This window comes from Papio anubis, chromosome 1 (genome assembly GCF_008728515.1).
Source record: "Papio anubis isolate 15944 chromosome 1, Panubis1.0, whole genome shotgun sequence".
Classification (NCBI taxonomy): Eukaryota; Metazoa; Chordata; class Mammalia; order Primates; family Cercopithecidae; genus Papio; species Papio anubis.
Window position 1 is genome coordinate 59,058,119 of NC_044976.1, and position 26,371 is coordinate 59,084,489.

The 26,371-nt window shown below is 40.4% G+C and overlaps 1 long non-coding RNA gene across 3 annotated transcripts in view; it reads right to left on the reverse strand.

Annotated features, from left to right (window-relative positions):
* Positions 1-374: 374 nt before the first annotated feature.
* The window catches only part of LOC103885609, a 190,747-nt gene continuing 164,750 nt past the window's right edge, over positions 375-26,371 (reverse strand). For all 3 annotated transcript variants that reach the window (XR_648771.4, XR_004177316.1, XR_004177319.1), the window contains 2 exons: positions 1,540-1,706; positions 375-752 (listed from right to left, as the gene is read on the reverse strand). This is a non-coding gene — a long non-coding RNA (uncharacterized LOC103885609). The remainder of the gene's footprint in view (positions 753-1,539; positions 1,707-26,371) is intronic.

A 26,371-nucleotide genomic window follows, 5' to 3' on the forward strand; every position in this document is an offset into this window, starting at 1 on the left:
TTAGGAGCATACTAAGAAGCTAAACCAGCTGAGGAGGAGGCTCTCCTTCCTATGTCCTCTTCCCATTAAGCTGAGCAAATTGAGAACAGTGCCCAAATTTTTTTATCTTTCAATCTGTACCCTCAACATCTAGCTCAAAAACTGGGATACAAAATATATGTTCAACGTGTGTGTGTTGACTGGGTTTCCACTCATTGAGCTACAGCTATGTGCCAAGCATTGTACAAAGCATTTGAGAATATAACATGGAACCAAACAGATAGGATGTGTATAGTATAGTGAGGGGTGTCAATCACAAAAAGAACAAGAGGCTGTTGGAGAGAAAAAGGAGAGCACCAGGAGAAAAACAAAAAGTTCTTTGTTTGAAGTTTTTATTTTTTCCTCAAAACTCAATCATGGTCTTCTTTACAGAATCCTAATTCCCTCTCCCACCCTTTCAGCCAAGTCTTCTGAATTGGTGGTAGAGGAAGAATCAAGTCATTCCTTTATTTATTTATTCACTCATTCATTTGTCATTTATATAGCATATACTTACTGAACTCCTCCTACATCCAGCATCCTGTACCAGGCCCTGAGGATAGGAGATGAGTTACATTTGATACTAGACCTCAGGATGCTCCTGGTCTATCAGGAAGACTTGTAAAGCACTTGCAATGCAAGGAGGGGCACAGGAGTGAGCCTGGAGAAATCACCAATGGTCCTTCTCCATTCCTCAGCAAATGTCAGATTGAATGGGTTTCCAATCCAGTATACTGGAAAAGATAAGGGAGATAAAAATTTAATGGCACATCTGTATTTGCTGCTCTCTCTAACACCGTAATTATTACTTTTTATAAAATATTCCAAAAAACATTTACTTGGTCATTCCAACCTTGATTAAAATAACATACCTCTGGCAGTCCACAGGAAGAAATTCTTCTTCACCTTGTGGGATCACGACCCAAAACTACCAATACTGCAGATGGGACAGAAACTCTGTTATTAAATCAAGGGCCTCAGTGCCAGATGGAAGCTTGGAGGCCTCATGCATGGCTCAGCCTTGCAAGCTGCTGGCTGCTCTTCTGGACACTGTCAAGGGCAGGAGATCCCGCTTCCTTGGGCTGCAGAGCCCTCTGTGGTTGTTCAGCCCTTACTGATAGGACGGGCTCCCTCAAGCTAACTCAAAATCTGCCTCTCTGTAACTTTTCTCTCTGAAAAGCAAACATTCTCCTCACTGATACTGCAGGACCCCAAGATAACTGCTTTGAACAAACTTCTTGACTTTAAATATTGATAGAGTAAGCCATGGCCTAAGAGGTGTGATTTAGAGAGGACCAGGAGGATCATGTGTCTGAGAGGAACTTCTCTGTGCCTCAATCCCATCTCCCACCACCTGTGAAGACTTCAGTTTTAATCACAGTTAGGGGTGCAGACTTGCACTTAGGGAGGCCCCTTAGAAACAGACATAGCTCATTGTAAATTTCTCTAAGGGAAGAACTGTGTCTTCCATGTGTTTTATTTTATGACCAGACATTGGGAGTAAAGAGCTGAGAGACTTACAGGAGTGTCAGATGAGGCAGAATCTCACAGAAGGACGAGGTTCTCCCATGGCCACCATGAAAAAAGAAAGTATCGGGAAATAAGGAATGGCGTGTGCAGAAGCCCAGAGGAAGGGAAAGACTCCAGCTTATTCAGGTGCCACAGTTGTAGATGAGATTGTGGAGGACCTGCAGGAAGAGGTAAGCCATGGGCTGAAGTGGAAGCAGAGCCAACTCTGCCACTGCCTCAGAACTGTGACCTTGGGCGAGTCACTTTACCACTCTCTGAAATGAGAAAGATGGGGGGAGCTACCTCGTTTCTAAAGGGCTTCCTGTTCCATAAATCAACCATTCTAAAAATGCCTCACATTTCTGTAGCTCTTCACAGCTCATAAAGTACATTACCTCATTTCATTCTGCAGCACTGAAGGCAAAACTTGGCGGAATTCAGAGTTGACCTTACTCTTTTCTGATGACTTTTCAACACAAATGCAAAACTCAGGGCATCCCCATGTTTTTGCCTCTGAACCACCCCCTCAAGTAACCTAGCATCCCCTTTGCTCAGTACACACAGACACACAACACACACAGACACACACACACATACACACACACACACACACACACACAGAGTTTCTTAAGGACAAAATAATTTGTTTTTGAAAGAGTTCTTATATTTAAATTTCAAAAAGCATCCTGCTACCCCTACCCCAACCCTAATTAAAATGTTAAAACCGTCAAGGTCACTTCTAGTGCCTGGAGGGTAGGCAAGTCAAACTCCTGCCCTGGAAGCCCTAAGTGGTTTGGGAATTCAGTAACATGCCTTACCACAGAGTCTAAATCCTGGGTATTAAGAAAGGGATTTCTAATAGGGATAGATGAGGAGAATGGGATCAGGGAGCACTTAGCTTCCTCAATCTAGAGTTTAAAATTGTATAATTAATCCGAATAGGACTTAATAAGTGAGACTATATAGCCATAGGAGATGCTGGAAAGTTACTATTTGTGTAGATCTGATGCTGCCCAATAGAGTGATATAGAACAAGTTAACTAACTTCTCTGGGTCTATTTTCTTATCTGTAAAATTAGGGATTGGATTAAATGACCAATAAAATACCTTTCCATTTATTATTTCTTCATTTACTCAATGCACATTAACTAATCGTCTACCTTGTGTCAGACATTGTGAAAGGCACTGATATAGAACAAAAAAATGTTAATTAAAACTAACTGTGTGGGGGGGGTGTGCATATGCACATGTATGTGTGCATGAGTACACATGAGAGAGGGACCACTCCATGCCCTCAGAGCTCACATTTTGGTTGGCAAGATAGATGGTGCAAAGAAATAAATGCAGCAAAAAAATGCTTTTGTGCAACGATAATCACCAATACAAAGAAAGCACAAGGAAAAGAAGGTTTCCTGGTGAAAGAATCAGGGAATCTTTAGAGACAGAGTGATTGATGCTTAAGCTGGATCTGAAGGTGAATAAGGCAGAGGGAAGAATTGCATCAACAGGAAGGAGAGCAAATGAAGATAGGCTTAGGGAAAAAGAATGAATTTGTAATGCTTAGAACCCAAAGTGATGAGAAAGGGGAGAGGCAGCAAGAGATGCAAGCAGGAGCCAGACCATGCAGAGCCAAGTCAGCCCGGCTAACATGATGAAGAATCACTCAATGTTGTAAACAAGGGAGTCACATAATCAGCTCTACATTCAGTAAATGTCACTCTGGTTGTCATAGGGAGTATAGACTGGAGCAGGGAAAAACAGGGGACAGGACCTCACTGAGGAAATGAAAATCACCGCATTATATCAGGGGAGATAGAATCTGAACTAAGGCAGCATCCTTAATTGCCTGGAGATGAAGAGGAAGAGGAGTGTGTAAATTTAGTAGCATTTCAGGGACTGCTATGTGTGATTTATTTATTCAGCAATCATTTACATGGTTTTTACTATGTGCCAGGCACTGTTCTAAGCACTTAGAAATATTAACTCATTTAATCACCACACTACACCTATGAAGTTGGAACTTCTATAATCCCCATATGATGGTTGAGATAAATGACACACAGGGAGGTTAAGTGCCATAGCCAGTGAACAGGTAGTCTCCACCTCGAGTCTGCTATTAACCACTAACACTATGCAGCCAACAGTGAGTCCCAAATTTCTTGCAGAATTGTCTGTTGTTTAGATGGGCATGTCATTTACTTCTTGAAAGGGAGAAGAACAGATGTCAAGGAAAGAGTCAAGTTTCTCTGGGAGCTATAAATCAAGGCACCTGTGACATCATGGTGGAAAAGCCCAGCAGGGCTTGATCAATTGAGTACGGAGCAGAGGAAATAGTTTTGGGCTGGAAATCTAGATTTGGAAGTCATCAGTGTACAGATAGCAACTGTCACCAAGGGGGCGCCTAGACTGCCCACCGCTGTCACTGGTGTAGCCCTTGTGAAACGGCAGAATGGTATTCTTCTTGTTGCACCCCTGGTTCTGATTGCATGTCAGGAGCTGCTTCTAGAGTACGTGTGTCATTGTGTTAGTTGTGAACTAGCTCTTGTCAAAGAATATGGCTATTTTCATTCAGTCACCACGTTAGAAGTATTCTATAAATACTTCGAAATACACAAAAATAATAAGCGATTGAGCTGCTGACAGTAAATAAGATTTTGATAAAGAAACTATAAAAAGGAACTAAGGCAGATAAAACCTCTACCGAGCCTTGATTTCATAAAGTCCTGCTTAGTAATCCTACTTTTTAATATTTTAGAACCTAAAGGTAACAATTGGTACAAAACATTGGAACTATAATTTGGTCATGCTGGTTCTGTATTTACATTTCTTTCATTAAAAACTTAATCAAAATGAATAATTGAAGAAAGAGAGGAGTTTAAAAACTTTTGCAACTACGAGTTAAAGATTGGAAACTGGTCTACCGAATAATGACTACATGCATTTAAAAACTACGGTGTTTTGTTGTATTTTTGGAGCTCAAAAACACCTGACAGGATTTCATGGAAAGCGAAGGTAAGGCTCACTGGCTGCAGGCAAGCCACCTCATTCACATGCAGCTCAGTTACTCTTTGGTTAAAACAGATAAACTTGTTAAGTTTTTATCATGTGCTAGGCATTGGGCTGTATGCGTTCTATCTATTGACTCACTAAAATCTCACAACTGCCGGGCAAGGGCAAAATTATTGCCTTCATTTTAAGAATGAGGAAGCCACAGTTCAGAGAGGAGAATTCACCTGCCTAAAGTCATTCAGTGAATCAATGACAAAACTGAGAACCCCACCACTGTACCAAGTCCACATTCAGTTTGGGCAGTAATCGAAGTATCTGGAATTCCAGAGCCCAGCCATTTCCTCAATGCCAATACCATTTCCCTTGCTCCCTGGAAGGCCTGCCAAGTATTCTTCCACTGCTCAATCTTATCCATTCTTCTTGACAACGTCTCAGGTCTCACCTCCCCACCAACTCCAGCCCAGACTGACGCCATTTTTTGCCCTTTCCTGGCTTGGCTGCACCACCCACACTGGCCTTTGGGGCTGTGGGCTTCCTATGGGTAAGTGCTTCCTTCTTTGCAACATGGTAAGCCTTTTTTAATCTACTCTTACAAACCCCTTGAAATGTAGGTCTCAGTCAAGTTATTTAATAAATATTGCCAAATTAACTGAAAAGTGATTGCTGAGACTCTCTGATGGAGCCCGCCATGCACAGCACCCCTCTTGTTGTCCTGGGATTGGGAAATAAGCAAAAGAGAAGCAGATGAAGGTCAAAAAATCAACTTTAGTGCCTGTACTGATAGATTGGAGGAGGACACCAGCATGAGAACCAACATGCAAACACCAAAATCAAGAACCCAGCAATTTAGGCTCAGTTATAGCTGGGGTGGGGGTGAAGGGCCTGGTCAGATAGCGTACACAGCATGACTTAGCAGAGTAGAAATTAGCTGCGGTAGAGTGGTCCTGCTCCTTCCCAAGACGGAAAAATAAAATAAAATAAAACAGATCATCCCCAGTTATTCTTGCCTCATTTTTTCATCAAGTCTTGCCACCTCTCCTGGGACACAGCAATTCCATATGAAAGGAGACTAAGAATGTGCATAGGGTAAGGTAAAGGGGAAAGGTGGGCCCTTGTAAAACAACAGGGTTGGGTAGTTCACTAATATTCATTCTATTCTATGTTTATTGAGTGTATATGAACGAAGAATAACAGTATCCTCTACAAAACTTCCGAGAGTACCTGAAAAATACTAAAGGTTCAAAATCGTAATTGTAATTGTAACAAAAATATATTGAGCACTTACTATACACTAGGAATTACACTGTTTTGATTCCTTATAATTGCTATAGTTGACACTATTAGTACTCCCATTATACAGATGAGAATAACCAAAATTAAATAACATTTCCAAGGTCTCACATCAACTAAATGGTACAGTCAAAACTCAAATTCAATTTTTCTAACTCTATAAGCTCTTAGTGATGACAGCACATAAGTAGCCATTCCCATTTTTGCCTACAAGATAAATAATTCCAAGTCATATAGCATTTACTTATAATGCTCATGTATATAGCACATTGACTCTTGTAAAATATGGTTCCCAGAAGCTGTTAACCTTTTATTCTTAACTTCTGCTAAAGTGATGATCAATGTCAACAGCAAACATACATGCATGTGGAATAGTGGCTCTCATTATATCATGGTAAGTGGTATGTACTTGGAGTCCAAAAGCCCAGGCTTGAAAGGCAGTTCAGACATTTGCTGGCCATGACAGGCTATTTTGAAGAAATTACTTAACATCTCATATCTATTAATGGAATAATAAAACTTAGCCCATGATACTGTCATGAGGACTAAATTGAATGGTCTATTTAAAGTGTGTAGCACAAATTCTGGCACATAGTAAATATATTAGAAAGTATCACTAAGAGGAAGGCAAAGTGCAAGAGAGAATGAAGAAGAGGAAGTGCCATTCAGTCTCTACCTTGGCAGTGTTTTCACTGGCTGAGAATTGAGTGAAGAAAAGGAGGAGGAAGGAAGAAGGAAGTAGAAGCTACAGCAAGAAGGCATGTATGTAAGGTGTTTATGCAAGCACTGATGGCATTGCAATAGCAGGAACCACTGTATCTCCAGTGATTAGAGGAGTATGTACTCAGAGCAGAACTCCAGAATTGCATGTGAGACATACGATGAGACAAATATTGCCGCAAAGTCATCCTAGACCTGTGCCATTTATCAAAGAATTTACTTGACTCTCCATCTGACCTAAATTATGGCACCTTTTTTCCACCCTGAAGAAGGTGATGTCACAGAAGAACTCAATTCCCTCCTCCATCACCACTGTCTAATGTCAACAACCCCCTTCATGGGGATCTACCAGTGACTGCTGTGGGCAGAATACTCAATGTCTTCTGCCTTCAGTTTCCTCAACTGTAAAATACAGGGCTTCCCATAGCAGCTCCTCAAGGAGTGTGGCAGGAATATAACAACCGTCCCGTGTAAGCCATGTTCAGCAGATTCAAGGACCTCCCTTATATACGCAGTCCCTCATTCTGCACACTTCACACTCGTTCTTCTTCTTTCCTGTAAAGTAGGAGTAAGCTTCTGTGTAAAGTGACAAGCTCTTATTGTTTTACTGTGGTTAATTTGATCTAATTCTTTCTACTTTATTATAATTTGTTCTGTTGTAGTTGAGTTTAGGTTAATAATGCACAATATTTTTTTCTCGATTTACAAACAATATAGGAGTTTAAATATATGTTTTTCTAATTTGATGTAGGAATTGTATTAATATCTGACTTTGCAGTGTTTTACGGCTATGCCATTTTGGGTTTTTTTAATTTAAATTTTTATTTTTAATTTTTGTGGGTATATAGTAGGTGTATATATTTATGGAATACATGAGATGTTTTGATACAGGCATGCAATGTGTAATAATCACATCATGGAGAATGGGGCATCCACCTCCTCAAGCCCTTATCCTTTGTGTTACAAACAATCCAATTACACTCTCTTAGTTATTTTTAAATGTACAACTAAGTTATTGACTATAGTCTCCCTGTTGTGGTATCAAATAGTAGGTCTTATCCAGTCTTTTTAACGATTTATTTTTGTACCCATTAAACATCACCACCTACCACCACCTCACTTTCCAATACCCTTTCCCTGCCTCTGGTAACCATCCTTCTACTCTCTATGTCCATGAGTTCCATTGTTTTGATTTTTAGGCCCCACAAATAAGTGAGAACATGTAATGTTAGTCTTTCTGTGCTGGGCTTATTTCACTTAACATAATTATCTCCAATTCCATCCATGTGCTTGCAGGATCTCATTCTTTTTTATGGCTGAAGAGTACTCTGTTGTATATATATGTACCACATTTTCTTTAGCCATTCATCCATTGATGGGCATTTGGTTGCTTCCAAGTCTTAGCCATTGTGAACAGTGCTGTAACAAATATGGGAGTGCAGTTATCTCTTTGATATGGTTTGGCTGTGTTCCCACCCAAATCCCATCTTGAATTTCAGTTCCCATTATCCGCAGGTACCATGGGACGGATCTGGAGGGAGGTAATTGAAACATGGGGGTGGGTGTTTCCCATGCTGTTCTCATGATAGTGAATATGTCCCACAAGATCTGATAGTTTTATAAAGGAGAGTTCTAGTACACAAGCTCTCCTGCCTGCTGCCATGTAAGATGTGACTTGGCTCCTTATCTACCTTCAGCCATAATTGCAAGGCCTCCCAGACATGTGGAACTGTAAGTCAATTAAACCTCTTTCCTTTATATATTACACAGTTTCAGGTATGTCTTTATTAGCAGCCTGAGGACAGACTAATACAGTAAATTGGTACTGGATAGTGGGGCATTGCTGTAAAGATACCTGAAAATGTGGACTACTTTGGAGCTGGGTAACAGGCAGAGGTTGGAACAGTTTGGAGGGCTCAAAAGACAGGAAGATGTGGGAAAGTTTGTAACTTCCCAGAGACTCGTTGAATGGCTTTGACTAAAATGTTGATAGTGATATGAACAATGAAGTCCAGGCTGAGGTGGTCTCAGATGGAGATGAGGAACTTGTTGGGAATTGGAGTAAAGGTCACTCTTGCTATGCAAAGAGATTGGCATCATTGTGCCCCTGCCCTAAAGGTCTGTGGAACTTTGAACTTGAGAGATATGATTTAGGGTATCTGGCTGAAGAAATTTCTAACCTGCAAAGTTCAAGAGGGAGCAGAGCATAAAATTTGGAAATTTGCAGCCTGATGATGCAATAGAAATGAAAACCCCATTTTCTGAGGAGAAATTCAAGCTTGCTGCAGAAATGTGCATAAGTAATGAGGAGCCAAATTCACCATGACAATGGGGAAAATGTCTCCAGGGAATGTCGGAGACCTTCATGAAAGCCCCTGCCATCACAGGTCAGGAGAACTAGAAGGGAAAAATAGTTTCCTGGGCTGGGGTCCAGGCCCCCCTGCTGTTTGTAGCCTAAGGACTTGGTGCCCTGCATCCCAGCCACTCTAGCCATGGCTAAAAGGGGCCAAGCTCAGGCTGTGGCTTCAAAGAGTGCAAGCCCCAAGCCTTGGCAGCTTCCACATGGTGGTGTGCCTGCAGGTACACAGAAGTCAAGAATTAAGTTTTGGAAACCTCCACCTAGATTTCAGAGGATGTATGGAAATGCCTGGACATTCAGGCAGAGGTGTGCTGTAGAGGAGGAGCCCTCATGGAGAACCTCTGCTAGGGCAGTGTGGAAGGGAAATGTGGGGTAGCCCTTGCACGGAGTCCCCAATGGGGCACTGCCTGGTGGAGCTGTGAGAAGAGGGCCACCATCCTCCAGATTCCAGAATGGTAGATCCACCAACAGGTTGCACCATGCACCTGGAGAAGCCACAGACACTCAACACCAGCCCATGAAGGAAGCTGGGAGGGGGGCTGTACCCTGCAAAGCCACAAGGGCAGAACTGCTCAAGACCATGGGAACCCACCTCTTACATCAGTGTGACCTGGATGTGAGACATGGAGTCAAAGAAGATCATTTTGGAACTTTAAGATTTGACTGCCCCGTTGGATTTCAAATTTGCATGGGGCCTTGAGCCCCTTCCTTTTGGCCAATTTATCTCATTTGGGACTAGTGAATTTATCCAATGCCCATGCTCCCATTATATCTAGGAAGTAACTAACTTGTTTTTTATTTTACAGACTCATAGGTGGAAGGCACTTGCCTTGTCTCAGATGAGACTTTGGACTGTGGACCTTTGAGTTAATGCTGAAATGAGTTAAGACTTTGGGGGACCATTGGGAAGGCATGTTTGGGTTTGAAATGTGAGGATGTGAGATTTAGAAGGGGTCAGGGACAGAGTGATATGCTTTGGCTGTGATGCTACCCAAATCTCTTCTTGAATTGTAGTTCTCATAATTCCTATGTGTCATAGGAGATACCCAGTGGAAGGTAATTAAATCATGGGGCAGGTCTTTCCCATGATGTTCTTGCAATAGTGAATATGTTTCACAAGATCTGATGGTTTTATGAAGGGAAGTTCTCCTGCACAAGCTCTCTTGCCTGCCACCATGTAAGACATGACTTTGCTCCTCATTTGCCTTCCGTCATGATTATGAGGCCCCCCCAGCCATGTAGAACTGTGAGTCAATTAAATTTGTTTCCTTTCTAAGTTACCCAATCTCAGGTATGTCTTTATTAGCAGCATAAGAACAGACTAATTCACTCTTCAATATCCTGATGTCCTTTTTGGGGGGGTATATACCCAGCAGTGCGATTGTTGGATAATACAGCTCTGGCTGTATCATTTTCATTGCCTTTTGTCTATTTGGCCCTCTCAGCAATACCATGATAAAGAACAGCCAAAATGATCATGGTCTTTCAGATGAACAAACACTTTATAGAGATTGGGGTTCTTGCCTTAACTGTCTCATTAATTGCAAACCTGGGACAAAAGCTAGCTCCCCTATCACTGAAGCCCAGGTCTTATCTCTTACCCCTTATTGCCACAAATGAGAAAAAAGGTGGTAAATATGGCAGTAGCCCCCAGAAAATGTCTGTATAAGGAGCCATTCTCTGATACCATAAAATTATGTAATTAAGAAAAGCACAGCATGAGGACAGCCTGGTGGTTGAAATCTTCAGCTTCCAGTGGACAGTAGAGGGGAGTTGCCATGAGTCCCATGTTCTAGGGACAGCCCATCCTCCTGCTAGAGAAAGACTTCCACAGATGTCTACTACTCTGCTAAATAGAATATGAGGTCCCCAGTCCTGGAGTTTCCAGCTGTATTGCCAGGGTCTACAAGGGAAAATAAGAAGGAAGACCTGACACCCCAATCTTAGCACCTGTTTTGTCTCCTTAAAGTCTTCTCTATTCCAGGCTAAGTAGCCTTAGTTCCTCCAACTGCATCAAGTATGCCCACCATGCTGGTTACTCTTCTCTCTGTGCACTGCAAATTTCAAATATCCTTAAATATGAGTTGCTCAAATGTGACTTCCACAGTGTGAGTGTGTTTGCCGCTTTATCAATGTAAATCCAGTTCACATTTTTTTGTCTTTTCAGGTTTTTTACTCTGTTGATTTACATTAGACTCAAGTTTAATTAAAACCCTCAACCACTAATTCTCAAACTGTGGTGTGCATGAGAAGTGTCTGGTGTTTGTTAGAAATCTGGATTTCTTACTGGAAAACCAAATCCAGTAGCACACCAAAAAGCTTATCCATCACGATCAAGTTGGCTTCATCCCTGAGATGCAAGGTTGGTTCAACATACACAAATCAATAAATATAATTCACCATGTAAACAGAACTAAAGACAAAAACCACATGATTATCTCAATACACACAGAAAAGACCTTCAATATAATTGAATGTCCCTTCATGTTAAAAATCTCAGTAAACGGGTAGTGAAGGGACATACCTCAAAATAATAGGAGTCATATATGACAAACGCACGTCCAATATCATACTGAATGGACAATAGCTGGAAGCATTCCCCTTGAAAACCAGCAAAAGACAAGGATGCCCTCTCTCCCCACTCCTATTCAACACAGTATTAACAGTTCTGGCCAGGTCAATCTGGCAAGAGAAAGAAATAAAGCATATTCAAATAGGAAGAGAGGAAGTCAGATAATCTTTGTTTGCAGATTACATGACCCTATATCTAGAAAACCCCATCATCTTGGTCCAAAAGCTTCTTAAGCTGATAAGCAACTTCAGCAAATTCTCAGGATACAAAATCAATGTGCAAAAATTTCTAGCATTTCTGTACACTAACAACAGTAAGCAGAGAGCCAAATCATGAATGAACTCCCATCTACAATTGTTACAAACAGAATAAATATCTAGGAATATAGCTAACAAGGGAAGTGAAGGACCTCTTCAAGGAGAACTACAAATCACTCTTCCAAGAAATCAGAGTTGACACATACAAATGGAAAAACATTCTATGCTAATGGATAGGAAGAATCAATATCATGAAAATGGTCATACTGCCCAAAGTAATTTATAGGTTCAATACTATTCCCATTAAACTACCATTGACATTCTTCACAGAATTAGAAGAACCTATTTTAAAATTCACATGGAACCAAAAAAGAGATCACATAGCCAAGACAATCCTAAGCAAAAATAACAAAGCTGGAAGCATCACACTACCCGACTTTACTATACTGCAAGACTATAGTAACTAAAACAGTGTGGTACTGGCATGAAAACAGACACATACACTAATGGAACAGAATAGAGGACTCAGAAATAAGACCACACACCTACAACCATCTGATCTTCAACAAACCTGATGAAAACAAGCAATGGGGAAAGGATTCCCTGTTTAAAAAATAGTGCTGGAAGAAATGGTTATTCATATGCAGAAAATTGAAACTGGATCCCTTTCTTACACCATATACAAAAATTAACTCAAGATGAATTACAGACTTAAATGTAAAACCCAAAACTATAAAAACCCTAGAAGAAAATCTAGGCAATACCATTCAGGACATAGGCAAGGGCAAAGATTTCATGACAAAATTGTTGAAAGCAGTAGCAACAAAAGCAAAAATTGACAAATGGGATCTAATTAAACTAAGGAGTGTCTGTACACCAAAAGAAATATCAACACAGTGAACAGACAACCTACAGAGTGGGAGAAAATGTTTGCAATCTACCTATCTGACAAAGGTCTAATACCCAGAGTCTACAAGGAACTTAAACAAATTTACAAGAAAAAGAAATAAATCCCATTAAAAAGTGGGCAAAGGACATGAACAGACACTTCTCAAAAGAAGGCCTTCATGCAGCTAACAAACATGAAAAATAAAAAGCTCAACATCACTGACCATTAGGGAAATGCAATTCAAAACCACAATGAAATACCATCTCGTGCCAGTCAAAATGGCAATTATTAAAAAGTCAAGAAACAGTCAAGTTTCTGGTAAGACTGTAGAGAACTGGGAACACTTTTACACTGTTAATGGGAGTGTAAGTTAGTTCAATTATTGTGGAAAACAGTGTGGCAATTCCTCAAAAACTTAGAGGCAGAAATACAATTTGACCCAGCAATCCCATTACTGGCTATATACCCAAAGGAATATACATCATTCTATTATAAAGATACATGCATGCATATGTTCATTGCAGCACCATTCACAATAGCAAAGACATGCACTCAACCCAAATGCCCATCAGTGATAAACTGAATAAAGAAAATGTGGTACTTATACACCATGGAATACTATTCAGCCATAAAAAGGAAGGAGATCATGTCCTCTGCAGGGACATGGATGGAGCTGGAAGCCATTATTTTCAGTAAACTAACACAGGAATAGAAAAACACCACACATTCTCACTTACAAGTGGGAGCTGAACCATGAAAATATAGAGACACATTGGGTGAGCAACACATACTGGGACCTGTCAGAGGGATGCAGTGGGATGGAGAGCATCAAAAGGAATAGCTAATGGATGCTGGACTTAATATCTAGGTGACAGGTTGATCTGTGTAGCAAACTACCATGGCTCACGTTTACCTATGTAACAAACCTGCACATCCTGCACATGTACCATGGAACTTAAAATAAAAGTTGAAGGAAAAAAAACTAAGAATTGAACTACCATTTGACCCAGCAATCCCATTACTAGGTATGTATCAAAAAATAATAATAAATAAATTGTTCTACCAAAGGACACATGCATGCATACGTTCATTGAAGCACTATTTACAACAGCACAAACATGGAATCAACCCAGGTGACCATCAATGGTGAACTAGATAAAGAAAAAACAAAATCTGGATCCTAATTCAGTAGATCAATGGTGAGACTCAAGGATCTGCATTTCATAACATTCTCTCCCCCTTGCAAGTAATTTTACTGTTGGTGATGTTTGCAGTGCACTTTGCAAACGCTGATTTGAATCTTTCTCCCAGATGCTATAGATAAAGCACACAGCCTAATGGTGTTCTTTGTGTACTTAGATTTGAGGGTTCAAATTCCTGACATTGTATTGATCCCTCTTAAATGCACCAGTAAAAATTAGTAGGATGTGGTGAAAAAACAAAATGGACTTTGGAGATAGGAAGACTTGTGTTCAAAACCTGGCCTTAGGCAAATAAGTAAGCTCCCTGAATTTTTATTTCATCACCTGTAAAATGGAACACATTCCTGCCTGGGTTGTTGTTACCATTAAGACCATGTATATTCTGAGGCAAAACATTGTCTGTCTTATAGAACGTGCTCAATATATATTAAGTCCCCCTGGTTCATACCTCCATTATCCCAGCACAAGGACATTTGGGGAAACCTGATACGATCACCCAATTAATTAATTCTTCTTTCCAGCCTCATGTCATTTGAAAATTTTGTTGGCATTTTACCTCTGCCTTCTCAGCCAGTGGTTCTCAACCATATGAGCATATGGGATTCCTCTGGGGGAACATCTTAAAAGCACAGGTACTGAGGGCTTGTGCCAGATCCTTGAAATAAAAATCTTCAGAGATCAAGAGTGGAGAAGCATAGGCTTTAAAAGCTCCCCAGATGATTCTGATATGCACTCTGATTAAAGACTCACCAATCTAAGTAATTGGTAATAATGTGGTTCACTATGTATCAAAAAACATAAAATTCACAGACCCTTTAAGCCATACATACTCACTCCTAGAAATTGGTTCTGGGAAAATAATCATGGATGAGTGCAAAGATTTGTTTTCAAGACTATTTATTTAGTACATATCTCTTTATAAGCAAAAAAAAAAAAAAAAAAAAAAAAAAAAGGAGGAGGAGGGGAATAAGTGGAGGAGGAGTTGAAGGAGAGTGAGGAGAAGGTGAAGAAAGGAAATAAACTGATTGCCCAGCAGCAAAATATTGGGAACTACAAAACATAAAAACAAAATGTGGTACTCCTTACTGCACACCATCATGCAGCCCTAAAATAAACTGCTACATTTTTATAATGGTTACAGAAGAGTATAAAAGGCATAATCACATTGTTGTTGTTTAAAAATGTAATTATACGAGACATACAACAAATAATTAGCAATTGACTGGGTGTTGGGGTTACAAGTTATTTTAATTCACAGTCACACCTCATTTTACTGTGCTTCGATTTAGTATGCCTTGTAGATACACGTTTTTGACAAATCAAAGGTCTGTAGCAAGCCTGCAACAAGCAAGTGTATCGGCACCATTTTTCCAACCACCTGGGCTCACTTTGGGTCTTTGTGTCACATTTTGGTAACTCCTGCAGTATTTTAAACTTCTTCATGGTTATTATATCTGTTATGCTGATCTGCTATCAGAATATTTGATCTTACTATCATCATTGTTTTGGGGCACCACAAACCATGATCAAAGATGGGAAACTTTATCAATCAATGTTGTGTGTGTTCTGACTGCTCTACCAACTGGTCATTCCCCATCTCTCTCCCTCTTCCTCTGGCCTCCCTATTCCTTGAGACACAAGGATATTGAAATTAGGCCAGTTAACAACCACACAATGGCCTCTAAGTGTTCAAGTGAAAGCAAGAGTCACCCATCTCTCACATTTAATCAAGAGCTAGAAGTGATTAAGCTTAGTGAGGAAGGTATGTCAAAAGCCAAATCAGGCCCAATCTAGGCGTCTTGTACCAAACAGTTACTCCAGTTATGAGTGAAAAGAAAATAGTCTTCAAGGAAATTAAAAGGGCTGCTCCAGTGAATTCATAAGGGGTAAGAAAATGTAACAGCTTATTGCTGAGAAGGAGAAGGTTTGTTTTTGTTTTGTTTTGTTTTGTGTTTTTCGTTGTTTTAAGAGAGAATCTCACTCTGTTATCCATGCTGGAGTGCAGTGGTGCAATCAAAGCTCACTGCAGCCTCAAACTCCTGGGCTCATGTGATCTTCCTGCCTCAGCCTCCTGAGTAGGTAGGATTCTAGGTGCGTACCACCACACCAAGTTAATCAGCTAATGTTTTAAACTTTTTGTAGAAATGTGGTCTCACTATGTTGCCCTGGCTTGTCTCAACTTCCTGGGCTTGAGCGATCCTCCTGCCTTGGCCTTCCAAAGGGCTGGGATTTGCATGAGCTAACGTGATTGGCCTGGAGAAAGTGTTAATGGTTTGGATAGATCAAACCAGCAACAACATTCCCTTAAAGCAAAGGCGAATTAATCTAGAGCAAGGCTTTTTCTGCAATTTGTGAAAGCTGAGAGAGATGAGGAAACTGCTGAAGAGAAGTTTAAAGCTAGCAGAGGTTGGTTCATAAGGTTTAAGGATAGAAGCCATTTCTATAACATAAAAATACAACGTGAATGGCAACTGCTGATGGAGAAGCTGCAGTGAGTTATCCAGAAGATCTAGTTAAGATCATTGATGAAGGGGCCTACAGATTTTCGATGTAGACAAAACAGCCTAATACTGGAAAATGATGCCATCTAAGACTTTACTAGCTAGAGAAGAGAAGTCAATGCCTGGCTTCACAGCTTCAAAGGACAGGCTATCTCTCCTGTTAGGGACTAATGCAGCAGGTGACTTTAAGTTGAAGCTGATGCTCATTTACCAATTCAAAGATTCTAGGGCCTTTAAGAATTATGTTAAATCTATTCTGTCTGTGTTCTAGAAATAAAACAACAAAGCCTAGATGACACCACATCTGTTTACAGCCTGGTTTACTGAATATTTTAAGCCCACTGTTGAGATCTACTGCTCAGAAAAAAAAGACTCCTTTCAAAATATTATTGTTCATTGACAATGCACCTAGTCACCCAAGAGCTCCGGTAGATATGTACAAGGAGACGAAGGTTGTTTTCAGGCTTGCTAACACAACATCCATTCTGCAGCCCATGGATCAAGGAGTAATTTTAACTTTCAAGTCTTACTATTTAAGAAATACATGTTGTAAGGCTATTACTGTCACAGATAGTGATACCTTTGATGGACCTTGGCAAAGTAAATTTAAAACCTTCTGGAAAGGATTCAGCATTTTAGATGTCATTGAGAGCATTCATGATTCATGAGAGGAGTTCAAAATATCAACACTAATAGATGTTTAGAAGACGTTGATTGCAACCTTCATGGATGACTTTGAGGGGTTCAAGACTTCAGTGAAGGAAGTAACTGCAGATGTGGTGTAAATAGCAACAGAAGTGGAATTAGAAGTGTAGCCTAAAGATGGCACTGAATTGCTGCAATCTAATGATAAAACTTCAATAGATGAGGAGGTGTTTCTCACGGATGAGCAAAGGAAGTGGTTTCTTGGGATGGAATCTACTCCTAATGAAGATGCTGTAAACATTGTTAAAGTGACAATAGAGGATTTAGAACTAGCTTGTCCAACCCCTGGCACATGATCCTCATGCAGCCAAGGACGGTTTTGAATGTGGCCCAATACAAATTTGCAAACTTTCTTAAAACATTATGAGGTTCTTTTGCTAATTTTTTTAGCTCATCAGCTATTGTTAGTGTAACTGTATTTTATGTGTGACCCAAGATAATTCCTCTTCTTCCAATGTGGCCCAAGGAAGTCAAAAGATTGGACACCCCTGAATTTTAGATCATTATATGAACTCAGTTGATAAAGCAATGTCAGGGTTTGACAGGATTGACTCCAATTCTGAAGGTGTTCTACTGTGGGAAACATGCTATCAAAAAACATTGAAACATCTTTTGTGAAAGGAAGAGTCAATCAATGCAGCAAACTTCACTGTTGTCTTAGTTTAAGAAATTGCCACAGCCACCTCAAACCCTGATCAGTCAGCAGCCATCAACATCAAGGCAAGACCCTCCACCAGCATGACTCACTGAAGGCTCAGATGACTCACTGAAGGCTCCGGTGATTGTTAGCATTTTTTACCAGTAAAATATTTTTAAATTAAGGTATGTATTTTTTAGACATAATGCCACTGCATGCTTAATAGACTACAGTATAATGTTAACATAACTTTTATGTGCACTGAGCACTAAAAAATTCATGTGACTCATTTTATTGAGATAATTGCTTTATTGTGGTGGTCTGGAATCAAGCCCACAGTATCTCTGAAGTGTGCCAGTAATTTCTCTATTTTTAAAATTTTCTACAGAAGACATGACTTTTATATCAAAATCTTAAAAATATTCTATTTTTCATGATAAGATTTAGATCAAAACTGAGTATACTGTTGGAGACTCTCTTCAGGTTAATATTTCTTCACTCATCAGAATTATTTGACCATTGTATTACTCTGTTCTCACGCTGCCAATAAAGACATACCCAAGATTTGGTAATTTATGAAAGAAAGAGGTTTAATTGACTCAATTCAGCATGGCCGGGGAGGCCTCAGGAAACTTACAATCATGGCGGAGGGGAAAACAAACACATCCTCTTTCACATGGCGGCAGGAGAGAGAAGTGCAGAGGAAAGGCAGGAAAGCCCCTTATAAAACCATCAGGTCTCATGAGATCTCACTCACTATCAGGAGAACAGCATGAGGATAACTGCCTCCGTGATTAAATTACCTCCCACTGGATCCCTCCCACTACACATGGGGATTATGGTGTGACTCTGCTTTAACCACTCGTGAGGGCCATTTGTGAGGTCTGCTGGAAACTACAATTCAAGATGAGATTTGGGTAGGAACACAGCCAAACCATATGAACCATCATCTTTTAACCAGTTCTGAGGAGTATATCTGCTTATTGAGGGCACAGTGGGCACAACTACTGTGCTCATAGGTTGGTACATAGATGTTATTTCAGATGATCTTCAAAACAGTTTTACAAGTTACAAACTCTTAGTACTCTCATTTTACAGATGAAGAAACTGAGATTTGGCTAGATTAAGTAACTAGCCCATGGTCAACAAGCAAATGATGAGAGAAACTGAGTGAAGGTTTCTTGAGATCTCTCTGCATTATTTTTTACAACTGCTTGTGAACCAACAACCATCTCAAAATAAAAGGTTTAATTTTTTTTTAGAGGAAGCAATTGGCAGAGCAAGGATTCACACATAACTCTGTCTGATTCCAATGCCTGTACATTCTCAGTCACGCCAGTGCTAAATTGGCATTGTGTTGCTGCTATCTGGCCTTTTTCTGAACCTTGCCCACTCAGACACTCTGAGTGACTTTGTGGGAACTTTGCTAACTCCTGGTGCGCTGTCCTCCATGGTGTAACACTGCTTAAACCTCTCGCGAAGGCCATTTGCCAGGTCCGCTAGGAGTGGCGGAGGGGCAGTCTGCCTGTTTTGGTGCCAAGGAGGAGCAGAGTAAAGGAGGTAAGAGTCAGTGGGCATTTTGCCTGACTGAGGACTCTGGGATTGGACCCTCAATAGATATGCAAATTGAATTCTGTGTAATTTGTGCTTTTCAATAACCTCAGCATGTGTTGGATGTGTACAAAAAGAACCGTAAAATAAAATTGCAGACAAAGGGGGGAGTCAGAACATAGAAAGGGGAAGAATCAGTTTATTCCATGAGCCAAACAATGGTCATAATAAATTCGCCAGCCATTAGCTCTTTGGTGGCATGGAACAAAGAGATTGAAATGAAATAGGAGAAAAAAAGAATCACAGTTAACTGTTAGGTGGCTGGCCTGCTTCCATTTGGCCAACCAGACAGATCACAGGATGGGCCAGGGAGCTGCCTGGGGGCATCTGCTACCTCCATGGGGCAGCTCCCACTGGTTTGCAACCCAGCCATGCCTCTTCCATATGTTTAGGTGTCATCGGGGCAATTTTTCCTTAGGAAAAGCATGCAATAAAAAGATGCAATTGTGTTTTAATCAGCCATCAGTTAATCCATAGTTACATGTCCCCAAAAGAATGATAAGATGTGGTGTAAAAGAAGAAATAAATGGATCCAAAGTGAAAAACAGAGAGAGGTGTGCAGAAAGAAAATGAAGGAGAAGCAGAGAAAAAGAAGAGAGAGAAATTGACAGAGATAATAATAACCAGAACTACTATTGTCAGTGCTGCCACTTCCACCAACAGTTTCATCATTTTTGAGTGTTAACTGTGGCCTCAAACCCAAAAAGTATGAACAGAGAATGGAGCTCTGGCAGAACAGAGACCTGGCATCCCTCCACACACTCCTAGCAGACCTGTGAAGATGACTATGAACCCATCTTCTGGCCTGAGCATGTCTCAATTACTAAACTTCCCACATTCATTCCTAGTTACCTTTTCATCTGTTCATCCTCCTAATGGACTCCAAGGTCTTTCACAGCAAGATGTAGAGTTCACCTGTGTATCCTAAATGTCAAGCATTGAGTCTGACCCATTTTAGGTACTCCAATAATATTTACAAAATGAATGAATGAGTTTTGCATGAATGGATGGATGGATGAACGAATGGATGGGTGGATGGTTGAATGAATAAATGAAGAAATGAAGAAATGCCAAGCTTGCTAATCTTCATACTAGGCCAGTGAGTTAGCTGTTATTGATCCCATTTACAAATGAAAAAATTAATGCCTAGAGAAACCCAAGTCTTGACTCTTTATCCTGTAAGATAGCATCACTCAAAGAAGACTCATATCCTGAGAAACAGAGGGGAACAAGGTTGGGAGAGGTTTAGGGAGCAAATGGATGTGGAAGAAGAACAGAATGAGAGAAAAAAAGGTGGAATAAAAATTGGGGCAGAGCTAAAAAGGGGGTTTTCTTTGGTCTTTTTAACAGAGGACAAGACTTTGACTTTGTTTGAAAAGCGAGCAATGAAGTCTGGCGAGAGCATAAGCCAGAAATGTATGACATCATATTAGCATAGAATCAGGAGTTTAAGATAGACTCCTAAATCCTGTTTGGCTCTGACAGCAGGTGGACTGTTGTTGGGGATTTGCAAACTGGCCAAGGTCATCCCTGGTAGTCCTAATGCGAAGTGAAGGTCAACAGAGATTTGATAAATAAACAGAAGTGCTCAGAGATTCTAGTGAGTGCATTAAAAAGAGGAAAGCAGTGCAGCAGCTTTGCTTGGGTGAGGCTGGAACAATCTCCCTCTTAAAGACATAAGCCCCATGGACCCTGGTTGCCATAATTTTCAGAGTAATATGATTTTTGACAAATTCATTAAGCAATAAGACATGACAGACTGTAAATTGCTCCCTGTTAATTTATGTCCACTATATTGTTAGGCATCCAGCCAAAGCTAGGTTCTATCTGAGAGCAAAGATATAAATTGCCATTGTGTAACCACAGACTGGAATGCTTTGTGAGGATCAGAGAATGATCAAATCATACAACCCTCAACTCACAGAAGGAGAATTCAATTTCTTACTCAGATAGTAACTTCCACTGAGTGTCCACTGTGGAACAGCCACTGCCCTTGAGGAGAATTTATCAGGATTTCAGGAACGCACATGGCTTATTCTACAAAGTGATAACCTCTGCACTAAAGGTAAAAAGTAGTTTCTTACAGAGCACAGAAAAAAAGAGTCATCGGTTCTAGAGAAGTAGAGATGAAGGGAGGGGATCAGGGAAGGCTTCAGAGAGAAGATGGTTTTTGAATTGGGTCCTAAAATAATCGCAGACATTCCTCATGTGAAGAAACATGGAAGTTCACTATAGGAATAACCCACAGAGGCATGAAGGTATGGTGTGTTTAAAGAGCTTGAGCAATTTGATACAACTGTAGCTCAGGGTACAAGAAAGAGAATCAGCAGCAGATTTTATGACAAAAGAGTAAGTTTACATCAAACTGAGAAGGCTTCAACCCCATGCTAAATGTCTAGGAGTTTATTCAGTAGTTCCCTTCTCAGCATCTCTGTTCAGGCAATTATTGTCACACTGGGAGATTGAAGGCTCCCATCAAAAACAATGGTCTGGGTGAACAATTAGTTATCAAGGGGGATATAAACCCTGAGGCTGGTGTGCTATTTTGATCATTTAGGCGACAATAATGAAAAGAACAATGGTCAATCTATATTGATCACCATTGTCAGGGTCACTCCTAGACATTCGGCTCAGGCTGGAGCACTGCAACTTCTGCAGGGCTACTTTTACTGGGGAGGTTGGCAGGCCTATTGCCTCATAATCCAACAAAGGAGAAGGGTCTTCTCCTTTCTCTCTAAGCATCTAAGGAGAGACAAGGGGAAGACTTGGGTTTTGGATAATGTAAATCACCATGCCATCAGCCCTTGTCCCTACTTATTAGGCACAGCCCTTTCCACAAACTCCTGAACTGAATCAGCAGATTCAACTCATAAACTTCATTCTTCTTTAGGTTTTCACCAGGCGTATCTAAGGAAATTAAAAGAAACGGGAAGAAATTGTGGAAACTGCTTCCTAACCTGGGGTAAGAGACTTGATCTGCAAAAGGAACCAGGACACCTGGATTTTATTCTACACTCTCACTCACCAGCCCCATGGCCTTGAACAAAGACTAAAATGAGATGATGCCTGTGAAAATATCTGGCACAGAGTAGGCCTTCAAAAGATGCTATTAAATCTCAATCTATAGTCAGCGAGTATTGATCTTGAGAAATCAACAAAGTACATACAGGAAATGCCCAATATATTGAAAAGGCTGCAGATCCAAGAATAAGCTCAATGAAATCATCAACATAATCTCCTGGGATTGTAAGAGTTTCTTTGTACTTTGTCCAGTTATTTTCAGCCACTGGAGACCTACTATCAGGTCCCATTTTATGCTGATATTGTTCACGAAGTTGGCATGCTTTACTGGTCTTCCTCAACCTACACACAGGGAGACAAATCCCAAGAGATTGAAGGAAGTTTTGTTTCACGTGAATCTAGCTATGATATGAAACGCATTGAGTCCTTGGGGATTCCTGACATGATTTAGACGTTCTTTGCCTGCCCACTGCAGGAGGCTTTACAGAAAAGGCATTCTGTCATCTCAGTAACTAATGGGAAGCAGATGAGTGGTAGAAAGAATTCTGGTTTTGATCTCAAGAGGACTGAATTTGGAAGCTCAGCCCTGTCACCTGGGAGACTTTGAACATATTAACTTTTCTGAGACTCAGTCTGCTTGTCTAAAATGTAAATAATGGAATCTACTATTTGGGGTTATTTCTTGACCCAAATGATATAACTTATGTGAAAGCACTTTATAAATCATAAAGTGTCAACAATTGTGAGTGTGATAACTCTCATCATGATTATTTATGGTGATATAGTGTATAGGCTTTGCTGTCAGTTAAATTTTTCAGTCCTCATGTCCGTATTACCCCTTGGCTACTGTCTCTATTACTCAGGAGCACAGCAGGAGACACAATTCATTCCCAGATGGTTCAAATGGGGAGACTTGAATGAAGCCCCTACTTAGAGAGGCGCAGTTGAAAAACCAAAAGACCAGCAACAGCTGGAAGGAGTTACTACCCCCTATGGCTAAAGGGACAAAGGAAGGAAAAGCTTCTACCAGAGCTCTGTGAAGACGAGCGCCCTGAAGGAGAAGGGGCTACCCAGAGGGATGTAGCTATTACCAGATGTGGGACACTGCTGCACGGGAGACATCTCTCTCCTGCCCACCAATCTCCCATCGGTTGAACCCAATCAGAAGGCAACTCACAAGGGATTCCAATGATACGATTCACAAGATCCAATTCTCAAAGACACAAACCTTTGGGGTTCTTTATTAGAGTAAAACTCCAGAAAAGGAGTTGTACAGCCAAATAAACCTTAGATCACAACCAAATTGGGGAACATCAGGGATTCTCTGGATGGGGGAGCTCCCAGGCCTCAGCAAATTGTCCTATTGGTTTGAGCAATAAAGAATGCTCAAGTTGGTTCCAAGCACCAATAGGAGATTTGTCAAGGTCAGAGGCACCTCCACTCAGAATTCCTTCATCATTGCCAATTGTAAACTAAAAATATCTAAGACAAGTCTCAATCAATTAAGAAGGCTTATTTTGCCAAGGTTAAGGATGTGCCTGTGACACAGCCTCAAGAGGTCCTGATGACATGTGCCCAAAGGGATTGGGGTACAGCTGGGTTTTATACATTTTAGGGAGACATGAGATGTCAATCAATACATGTAAGATGTGCATTGGTTTGGTCCGGAAAGACAGGACAACTTGAAGTGGGGGCATGCAAGTCATTGGTAGATTTAAAGATTTTCTTTCTTACTATTATTATTTCAATACTTTCTGGGGAACAGGTAGTGTTTGGTTACATGGATAAGTTCTTTAACGGTGATTTCTAGATTTAAAGATTTGCTGATTGGAAACTGATTGAAAGAGTCATTATCAAAGAATGTCTGGGTTACAATAAGGGATTGTGGAGACCAAGGTTTTATAATGCAGATGAAGCTCCAGGTAACAGACTTCAGAGAGAATAGCCTGTAAATGTTTCTTATCAGACTTAAAGAATCTGTTCTATCAGTAATTCCAAAAGGAAGGAGGGTATAATGAGGCATTTCAGGCTCCCCCTTCCCATCACAGCCTAAACTAGTTTTTCAGGTTAACTTTGGAATGCCCTTGGTCAAGAGGAGGGGTCCATTCAGATGGCTGGGGGTCTTAGCATTTTATTTTTGGTTTACACTTTCTATATTGTGCTTTTCATTGTGCTCTTCATAGTAGCATTACCAGTGGTTACAAGCAGGAGTCTGAGCCATATAGGTCTGTGTTCAAATCTGCCACGTACTAACTGTATGATTTTAGGTAAATTGACTTAATCTCTCAGAACCTCAGTTTTCTCACCTCAAAAGGGGAGCCAATGAGAGCACCAGTTTCACAGGATAATGTAAGTATCAAAAGCTGTAATACCTTTTAAGCACTTCCCAAGGTGCAAAATAAGCACTCCGTAAATAAGAATGTTGCTGCTTGACTTCTCCCAGACCCACTTTTTACTGCTTCCCCCACCCCACAAACCTCCACACTGGAAATCCCTTTCCATGGAGATCTCACCTTCTCACATCTTTAACCTGTTTGATAATTCCACCTTTTTTTTCTAACTGAAACATGCATCTCTCTGGTAGACTTCCGAGTCTATTTCTTTTTTACTTAACTTCTCAGTAGCATTTATACTATTGCTTATTCACTCCTTTTAAGAAGGCTTTCCTCCCTTGGCTTCTGTGTGATTATCTCCCAGGTTTCATGTTGCTTGGATAGACCATGTTAAAATTGAATTTATTTTATTTCCTGCAAAACATGCTCATTTCCTCTTACTTTAATTAATGACGTCCACATCATTCAACTGCATAACCCTGGATGTCTTACCTCTTTCTCAATCCTTACATTCAATAGGTCATAGGGCTTTTTATGCATGAAATCTCTAAAACGTATCTAGAATCCATCTACTTTTTTCCATCCCTAATATGGCTGTGTTTATGGAGCCATCTCCATCTCTTGCCAGCTTTATAGCAATAACGTCCTAAGTGGTCTCAGTCCCTCTTGTCTCTTATTCTTTACCCATTCTTCACACCATAATCAGAAAGGTGCTTCTAAAGAAAGCATTTTCTCCTATCACCACCTTTATTTAAAACTCCCCAGTGACTCTCCATTACCCTTACTAGAAAGTCCACTCTCATAATTGCTAGCGAGATCCTCTATGACCTAACCCCTGCTAATAACTAGATACTCATCTAGGGACACCCCTTTATCTCACTCGACCCCAGTGATAACAAATGACTCGAAAATCCCCCAGCACTCTAACTTTCTCTCTTCTCTGAGTTGTATATATGCTGGCCAAGATCCTCCACTCACAAAAGGTTTTTGGCTAATTCTCACTTGCCCTTTGCATCTCATTTTAAATGCCATTTCCTCCAGTAATTTTCCTGACTCTGAAAGCCCTCCTAGGTATACCAACATAGCCTTAAAGTGTTAATTCAATGAAGGCAGACTCATACTGATCCTTGATCATGTCTTTAAACATTGGTACCTAGTACCGGTCACTTTTGAATGAGGGAAGATTCAGCAATGCAAGATCATCCCTGTCTGATCTCCAATCTCCCAAAAGCTCACAGTGGTAACTCTAGAATTGTCTCCTAACTAGGGTTAAAATTTAGGGGGATCAAGCATGGTCTTGATCTTGAACCAGTTATGGTTAAGATACATCTCACCATTTTTGATACATCAATTCACAAAGAACCTCTGGAACCCTGTTCATGTTCACAAAGCCGTAGAGGGTCAATCAATGTGAAATGAAATGGCACATACTTTCAAAGAGGCCTATGTAAGTTCAAAAATGATTTTGACCTGATTCTTGCATTTGTTTTTTCTGAGTGTTCTAGAGCAGTTTCTCATCTTAGGAAAGTCCTTCAGGCTAGTTCACTGATAAATCTACTTAAGTGCATAGGTTTTGCCACTAGACCAAATCATAAATGTCAGTATTTCTCTCTGTAACACAACTCTTCAGCCACAAAGCACAGTACTGAATGCTTTGGTACACATACTGCAAAAAAAGTCATTAATTGTCCTTTGCTTTCCTTAGTTTTCACTGTTTACTCCTAGCTAAGCTTTCTCA